At 42.8% G+C, this 9,467-nt stretch overlaps 1 long non-coding RNA gene across 1 annotated transcript; it reads right to left on the reverse strand.

Annotated features, from left to right (window-relative positions):
* Window positions 1–1,008: 1,008 nt before the first annotated feature.
* Window positions 1,009–7,258, reverse strand: LOC116877047. Its single transcript, XR_004384516.1, has 3 exons — window positions 7,031–7,258; window positions 4,820–4,894; window positions 1,009–1,251 (listed from the first exon to the last, which is right to left on the reverse strand). It is a non-coding gene; the product is annotated as an uncharacterized LOC116877047 (long non-coding RNA).
* Between the last annotated feature and the right edge of the window lie 2,209 nt (window positions 7,259–9,467).

A 9,467-nucleotide genomic window follows, 5' to 3' on the forward strand; every position in this document is an offset into this window, starting at 1 on the left:
GCCTGGGTGGCTCAGTGGGTTAAGCCTCTGCCTTTGGCTCAGGTCATGATCCTGAAGTCCCGGGATCGAGTCCCACATCGGGCTCCCTGCTAGGCAGGGAGTCTGCTTCTCCCGTTGACCTTTCTCCACTCATGTTCTCTCTCTCTCTCTCATTCTCTCTGTCTCAAATAAATAAAATCTTAAAAAAAAAAAAAAAAGAATTGAAAACAAGAACTGGAAGCGATATTTGTGCACACATGTGCACAGCAGCATTATTTGTGATAACCAAAAGGTGGAAATACTAACCCAAGTGTCGGTCAACAGATAAATGCATAAACAAAATGAAGCGAACATACAATGGGATATTATTCAGCCCTAAAAAGGAAAGAAATTCTGACACATGCTACAACATGGATGAACCTTATAGATCTTACATTAAGTTAAAGAAGTCACTAAAAGACCAGTATTATATGAGTCTACTTATTTGAGGTACCCAAAGTATTCAAATTCCTAGAGACAGAAAGCAGGTTGTCAGGGGGGGAAATAGTAAAGAATAATGAGTTATTGTTTAATAGTACAGACTTTCAGTTTCAGAAGATGACAAAAGTTCCAGAGATGGATGATGGTGATGCTTGTACAACAAAGTTAATGTACTTAATGTCCTTGAACTACACACTTAAAAATACCTAAAATGGTAATTTTATGTTATGTGCTTTTTACCATAATAAATATATATAACCTATTAGCAAGATTTTATTTTTTAACAAATTATTTAGACCTTTATTTTTTTTATTTTATTTTTTCAGTGTTCCAAGATTCATTGTTTATGTACCACACCCAGTGCTCCATGTAATTTGTGCCTCCTTAATACCCACCACCAGGTGAGATTTTAAAAAATTGATTAATCACTAAATTCTTAGAGGTTTACCACTTTAGATATCTCTCTTTTTATCAATTTTAGAAAAAAAAATGACTAATGAGCACCAAAAAACGTACAACCACACACACATACATACACACAAACACCTCAACCACAAACACACACAACAGTAGTTTATAGCAAGGCTTTTTTTGTAAGCCGGATTGCTGACTCTAGTAATAGAAGCTAGAATAACATACCTCCAAGTCCTCTCAAGGAGTTAGCTTCCAAAGGAGCAGGCAGGCTCTAGTCCCTCCCCATTGCAAAGGACTGACTCCTTCAGCCCCTTCCACATCCTTTGAGAATCATGGACTCAGAGCAGAAATAAGACTTTCTGTGAAGTATTCTGGTCTCTGAGAGAAAAGAGAAGTTTCTCTTCCTCTCTTATAATAGACTCTCCTTCAGTAAAACTCACTCACAAGCAAAGAGAAGGTAGAGAAACCTCTTACAGCTCACCTCCCCACACAGAATCTTGATGGACCCTGCACATATCACAATTAGACATCTGGCTCTGCCCCCAGACAATCCTGGATACTGCGCCTAGATCCTCGGTTCAGATCTACCCAAGAATTCAGAGAAGATCTGTGCTTTTGATCAGCAGGTTTAACGAACAAATAAATCAGCACACAGAACTGGAGACTGGAAAGAAGGGCCCTTCAGTCCCTGGTTCCTTCAGAGGCTTCCCCCTCCCCTTACCAACACTGTCACCTATTCTGCAAGGTCCAGTTCAAGTGTCACCTTGTCCCTGAGCCCTTCTCCCAATTATTCAAGTCCTTGGGGATTTCTTCTCTCTTAATTCCTAAATAATGGACTTACATGTCCTTCAGAAAGAAGGTTTATAAAATAGAGTCTCTTTACACCTTTTTTTTTTTGAGTCCTTGCACTATGTGGTGTTTGGTCCTCAATTACACAGTGATGTTGTGATTAAAGCTTACTGCCCTATCTTCTTTTCCCCACCCATTTGACACCAACTGCATCACAGGATATTCTCAGGAATTGGTTAAGCTACTGAAGTACTTCAACAATAGCTTTATTGGGTAGAAAGACAATCTCTTCAATAACATTGTCTTTCAGCAGATCTTGGTACATAGTAAATGCTCAATAAATGTCTGTGAACTGGCCATCTTGTGAAATCCAGAAGTAGTAGTAGCTCTGAATATCTCTTCTGTGTCCATTAATCAAGTAAGAGGCAAAAGAAGGATTCTCAGGAACCAGCCCCCAGAGTAGAGGCGATTCATGGGCTCCTCTGAGGGTCAGAATTGTAGATGACTTTGACATAATTGACCAACACAGTCTCTATTCAAAAAGGAAAATTAAGTCCAAAGAAAGACAATGGTTGATCCAAGGTCACGCAATGAGTTAGTGATAGCCCTAAGCCCGGAGCTTAAGTCTCAACCATAGGATAAGTGAGGAATTTAGACAAAGAGTTAGAAATAGTCCATTTGAAAATGTCTTTCTTTGATGTCAGAGAAAATTTCTCACTGAGCTTTTGCACTGGGGACATTGTACATTGACAGGGCTATATCCTGCCTTTTACAAAGTTTCCATCTAAAATCATTGTAATTCCAGAAAAAAAAAATGTTCAAAAGTCACAGAAAGTGGAAGAAAAGTGGAGACCACCCATCTTCCACAGTATGGTATGGTAATTTCACTCCCTTACAAATTATTAAAAATATATCTCTTATTCAAGTGACTTCTACTGAGCACCTATAAGATGCCATGTTAGGTCGGGGGATCCAGCAATGAATTAGGCAAGGTCTCTGTCCTTGAGAAGTGCTGAAGATAGGCAAACAAACAAGTAATCTCTAAACTGTGGTAGGCACAATGACAGATGTTTATAACGTGCCTCAAATATTTTCAGGTAGGCAGAGAGGAGGCATAAAATAAATATTTGTTGAATGAATGAATGGACTAATTAATTAGACTTTGCCTGAGTTGTTTAGGGAAAGATTTATAGAAGATTTACATTGACCCTAGGCCTTTATTCATTCATTCAAGTGATCATTTATCCAGCTATTGAGCCCATGATTTGTGACTAGGCACTGTGATAAGCTCCAGATACAGGGATGAATAAAGCAAGGCCCTTGAACTTAATTATAGATCAGTCTAACAACTAACATTTTATTCTAGATATCTAGTTCTAATCTCTGCGTGTTCCATTAAAATGTCAGTTCTCTGAAGACAGGATCATTCTCTTTCTCTCTGCCACATTTGAAACACCTAGAACAGCACCTGGTACCCGGTAACGCTTTCATAAATACTGAATGCCTGACTGAATGAGCAGGTGGGTAGTACATCGACAATCCTGTGGGACCACAGAGAAGCAGCATCTTGTCAGCAACATCTCAGGAGCACACAGAGGAAGAAGAATCTAAGAAAGAAGAAAGAAGGACCAGGTAGGAAGAAAATGAGAAGAATTCATCATTGTAAGAGCCAATGGAGGGGAGAGCTTCCAAAAGGAAGAAGTGATTGACTTGTCTTCCTCCAAAATCATTGTTGATGAACCCCCTTAGGCCCCTGGACCAGGACTTAGATGGGACAAGCCTGGAGCCTCCGGCATGAACTCTGAGGAAGCACTGTCAGCGTCTTTCCAGTGTAGGGTCAGCACCTGAAAGCAGCACCTCCTCAAATTCTGCATCCTCCATGACTAACTCACCCCAGCTCATTGAGCTTAGCACTGGGCTAGGTGCTAGGGCTCTAACTGTCAGTAAAACACAGTCCCTGGCCTCAAGAAATGCAAGATAATCATAGACAGACATAAGTGATTGCAATGATTACAATGCAGAAGGTGAGTTCTGAAGGTATAAGCAGAAGGAGCACGGGGAAATCAGGCAAAGAGGGTCTCCGTCAAAGCACGGGCTCAGAAAATGGGCTAAGTGCTTGAGCTGAGACTATGGGACAATCACAAACTCACAGAAGGAGACGGAGGAGCAGAATTCTCAGCGAAGGGTCAGCATCCACAAAGACATGGCTTGAAAGTACATAAAGCGTTTCGACATGGTGATGTGTGACAGCTGCAAGGGAAGGGAGACAGGCAGTATGTGCGGTTAGGAAGGTGGTCTCCCATTATGTGTCCTTTTAGACCAGAACTCCATCTTTATTTTTACAGTTATATTAGTATCTGGGGCCGTTTTCCTTGGAAATAGGGTGCTGCCTAAATTAATTGGGAGGCCATCAATCTGTTGGTCCTGCCTGGTCCTGGCCTCCCAGAGAACAGGGAGGAGGCCCCAACTGAGCCTTTGCTGCAGTCAGATGTATTTTTAGCCCCCGCAGAAAATAACAGCAGTGTGCATTTAATAAAAATATCAAGCCCTGGGAATGATCTAGTGCCAGTGCTGGAGCAATCAGGGACAGAATATGTTTCCAATTGAATTACTACTGTGGTCATAGTTATAAAAAGAGAGAGGGAGGAGAAAAATGTTAGGCTGGTCAGTTTCTCGGGAGCATTTAATCTCGGTTCGCTCTAATGTTAACGTTGGAAGACACATGAGCCAACTCTGCCCTCAGGAGTTATTTCAGGGGGACTGGCCAATACCGCAGCTTGGAGGCAAAGTGGGCAGCCCTGCTGCCTGAAGTTTCCTTCTTTTCTGTCTTCTTCCCTCCCACCTCCCCCTCTGAGTTTTGGCTTCCGCTTGTTCTGCTCACAAGCTGATGAGGCACAGTGTGAATAATTACGACGAGGGTAAATTTAGATTCTGACGAGGCTGAGGGATGTGGGCTCCGAAGCTGGGCTCCAAGAGCAAAGGAGCTACTGTAACACCAGAGAGAGCCTCAGGGGTCCTGAGCACGGCACTTCCCCATTTTGCTTCTAGAAAAGGAAGACTCCTTTGTTGAGATTTTCCTGATCTAATCACCATTTCACTCTGTCAGTCCCCTCACACCCTTCACCATGTCCTCTAGTAAAATATCATGGTTAGTCACCAACACCTATGGGGGCTTCCTTTGTGCCAGGCACTGGCTGAGTGATTACAGACATTATGTCCTTTCATCCTCACACTGACATTAAAAAACAGAAAGCATGAGCTCTCGGCTACTGGGGAGGAGGATGGAATTAGGACAGATTCAATCACTTTCCAAAGGTCACCTTACTAATAAGTGGGAGAACCTGGATTTGGGTTCATTTGAAAACTCATCTCCTGCTCTGCCCATGGTGTGACCCTGAGCTCCCAATCTGACCCACTTCTCTGGAACACTGGGCAGCTTCACACCCCCATATGTTACACATGCTGCTCACTCCCTGACATACCCTCCCACACATTTTCCTAGAATTATCTCCTAGAACGTCTTACTTTTTGTCCACATCCCTGTGGTATGTATCACCCTTAGTATTAGTTACAATCACTGTTATATATTCAAGTCATATTGTATGCCAGGCATTATTCTAAGTTCTTTACATGTATCATCTGATTTAATTACTGCAACATTCTTACAACAAAGTTACTATTATTATACCCTTTTCATAGAAGGGAAACTGATGCCTAGCAAGATTCTTGGACTCACCCAAGCTTACAGTGCTGGTAAGTGGTAGAACTGGAAAAATAACTCTCCTTAATTGAGTAATTACCATGTGACAGTCACTGGACTTAGCCCTGAACACTATCATCGCATGTAATCTTCACACCAATTTTTAACCCACTTTACAGGTAAGAAGGCTCAGGCTCAGGAGAAATTGCAAGTTAACTTGACCAAGGTCACAAAGCCAGGATGGGAGCTCCGGTCTGAGAAACGTCCAAACCCCTTGCTCTTATGCATAGCACTGAGTTGCTTCTTTATCTGTCCTTTAAAGGAAGTGTCCCTGCTTCAGAGACAAGGCCATGCATTATTCCTCTCCCACTCCTGGCACTGGTGCCCTGATGCACAATGGGCCTGCAGTAAGTGTTAGATAAGAGAATGAATAAACCCAGGGCATTAGCAGCCCATTTTGAACGTGATGTGTTAAAATGCACTGGGAGGAAAAAGGCAGAGTGGACAAGCTTATGAAGGAGAATCTTAGGACAGAGGACGCTCTCAAGGCATGCAATTCCTGCCAGCTGTTCCAGGCTGTCACATCAGAGTCACATGAGGAGAGGTCCAACCCTGTCCCCCTGGGGTCCCTCACTCCCTTCCCCTACCCTGCCAGAGCTGGCAGACTGGTACAAGGCCCTGACTCTAGGTCCAGGCTGTCTGTGGCACCCAATGGTAATGGCCGTCGCTCTTGGTTCTTCTCAGTGCTTCCTGGTGTCCAGCTGCCCAAACAGCCATCCCTCCCAGTGCCCCTTCCCAGCTGCTCTGCATCCTGCCTGTGGTCAGAAAGCCATAAGGCCTTTTGGAATAAAAGGTCAAAGAGCTGAATATGGAATTGCCCAGGGAGCTCCCAAGAGCAGATGGTGGCATCCCCAAATACATGGCCGCCTCTTGCTTACACCTGTCAGGTTTTGCCTTTCCTGCCTCTCTGCTAGGAGAGCTGTGTAGAGAAGCCTCTGAGCCAAAGAGAGCTGGCTTCCAAACCTGCCTCTTTCACCGTTTAGTCAGTAGATCCTGGACAAGCCATTAATCTCAATGAGCCTCCACGTCCCCATCAGTAAAATGGGTATAACATCTCCGCATTACGAACTGCTCAGACTGTCAGATGACTTCACGAATGAGAGGTAGGAGAGTACAAAGTTTAAGAAATGCTCTTTGCAGTAAAGGTAGAACTTCAGATCCACCTCAGGTGACCCACTGCCCCAGCTTGTCCAGGACTGAGACATGTCCAGGACGTGAGACTTTGAGTGAGAAGCCTGGGAAATTTCAAGGCAAACCAGCAGAAGTTGGTTGCCCTAGTCATCTACCACACAATAAAGTGGGATAATAAGTGCTTCCTCCTTACAGGACGGCCATGGGATCCTGTGACAATGCACGTAAAGTGCATGTTCTCATGTGCTTCTGTTCACTACACCTCCGCCCGGGTCTACCCATTGATCACAGTGCTGTTTTCTGAACAAGGGGTTGAGTCATGTTGTTCAACCAGACAGACGATAGCTAACGGGAAACCACACTTCCCTTGCTAAAACCCGAAAAGTTCTCCTCCCAGGACGAGTGACTGCTGAGTGGCCCCCAGGTGTCCCCAGAATCAGATTTCTGTGATGCTGAATTTAAGCTGACTTCACTCACCTGCTTCGTGCCAATCTGGTACTTTGCAGCTGTTGGCTGGGAGAACGCTCACTTAATGGAATGACTCAGGCCTTGAGCTGAGAGAATAAAAACAATAAACCAGTCGGCCTTTCAAGTTGCTCCCAAGAAAGATGGGTGGTAGTACAGCATCACTCATGGGTAGAATTCGTGTCATCCGTCCTGCTAGAAATGGACGGCCAAGAGGCCCAGAGCCTTGCAGACAGAAAAAGCTCAAGAAGAACATCCTTAAATATGTTGACTTTGAACTTTTGTTGACAACCTCATTTGAAATAATAAGGATTAATCATACTCTTATTTCAAATGTATTTGCCCACAGATATCTTTTATTAACATATCTTTTCTCCAAATGGTCAGAGGACATGCCAGAAAGCTCTTACTTTGAAATCATGACACCTGCTTACAAATTCCCATTCCACCCCTCCCCTCCACACACTACCCTTGTTTTATGTTAGCTTTGTGATCTTGTATAAGCCACTTGCCCTCTGACCCTCAGTTTCTTCCCTGTAAAGTGGAAACAATAATGTTTGCTCACCTACCTCACAGGATTTCCTTAGGACCAAAAAAAATCCTCAGTGTGGTAATCCTAGACACACGTTGTCCTGGGTACACATGTTGGAGCCATTTATCACTAACCATATTTCCTACTCATACCAGCGGTTTCATCAAGTGCTCACCCCCTGCACCTTTACTTCTCTCCTCCATATGCACCTAAAATCAGTCAGAAAGACCATAGAACAAGAATAGAAGGTGAGATCTATGGGTCAGACAGGCTGGGTTCACATCTAAGTTCCATCACTTATTGGCTACTTCCCTGAGTCTTCCTTGTCTGTAGAATGAAGATTGTAACATCTATTTTATGGAGTGTGAGCCATTCCACTAAAGATGGGCTCCCAGCAGAACCAAGGTTCCAACCAGAACTCTAGGCCCCCCAAAGCAGTGATGTGAACTTGAGCAGGTTAACTACCATAGGACTGATGGAATAATTCAGGAACCTCATTGTCATTTCCTAGGCAAGCAACTCCTGTGTGGTGGAACCTTGATTTTGACCTCATATTGAATATATATGCATTAATTATCTCCTACATGCTTAGCACATTGCAATGCATCAGAATGGAAAAAAAGATGCAGCAAGCACAAAGTGTACTGCTACTGTACAGCTCAGGATCTAACTGGGAAATTAAGTACATAGAGAATATGTATACTTAAGCCAGGGAACAACCCCAAGGAACTCTGAACCATAGAAGGATAAGATCTAGAATATTCTCTGAGGTCAACTTTCCAGATGAAGAAATTAAGATAAATACCTTGCTTTGATGACTAGCACATCCTACAGCCAACATAAGCAAACATGACGGAAAGAAAATAATGATAATAAAAATAATAAATAATCACAGTCACAGTAGTTAACACCTATGGCAGGCCCATCATGTGCTAGGCATTGCATTTAATTATTTGGACTACCATAGCTCTTTTAAGCCCCACAGCAATCTTCACGGGCTCTGTTTAAACACATAGGAATGGAATCTCAAAACACTCTTCTGAGTAAAAGAAGCTTATACAAAAAATGATTCACTTTCTACAAAGCTCTGGATTAGTAATCGATATAGTAAGAACATAAAAGCAGAGCTTGTCTGGGATATGGATGAGGGTGGGAGCAAGGATTGACAGACTTGAAAGAACTTTTGGGGGACCTGCTAATGTTATATATCTTATAAGGGGTTCTTGTTATGCAAGTTCATGAATCTGTCAAAATCAACAATGGTGGAGCTAAGATTTGTACATCTTAGCATAAGTTCCCCAAAACAGAAACAAATATTTAATTCTTGATAAGGATAAAAATGCTGAAATACTGATGGGAGAGTGTTCTGATATCTGCAGCTTACTTTGAACTAAAAAAAAAAAAATAAGGTAGATTGATGAGTGGATAGAGGCAGACAAATATGTAGTAATGCAAATAAGTTATAGTGAAACAATTACAGTAGAGTCTTGGTGATCAGCATGTGGCTGTGTTCAACTTTTCTATAAACTTGAACAATTTCACAATGAAATTAAGTTGCGGGGGACGGTAAATCCACAGAAGCATACATAACAAATTCTCATCCAAGTTATCTCAAGGAAATAAATGCAGCGAGCTGTTCTCCTATTGCTAAAGTGCCAGCATTGTTTAAGTTTGGGTCTGAAATGGCTGAAAAGCACATACATCTGGGTCAGCAGGAATATTTCAGAAAGTTCTTTCTGAGGAAAACCGGAGTCTTCTCTGAAGGAGGAACAAAGTCTCACCCTTGCTGAGTCATTCCTGAGCTGAGATCCAGGGGTGCTAGAGAATGAAAGTCAAGTACATGTGACAATGGGCTCAGGTGCCCAAGGGGAGGCTGACGTCACCAGAGGTTCATCTCTTAGATTATCAGAATGACCT

This window comes from Lontra canadensis, unplaced genomic scaffold (assembly GCF_010015895.1).
Source record: "Lontra canadensis isolate GAN:19392208 unplaced genomic scaffold, GSC_riverotter_1.0 scaffold49, whole genome shotgun sequence".
NCBI lineage: Eukaryota > Metazoa > Chordata > Mammalia > Carnivora > Mustelidae > Lontra > Lontra canadensis.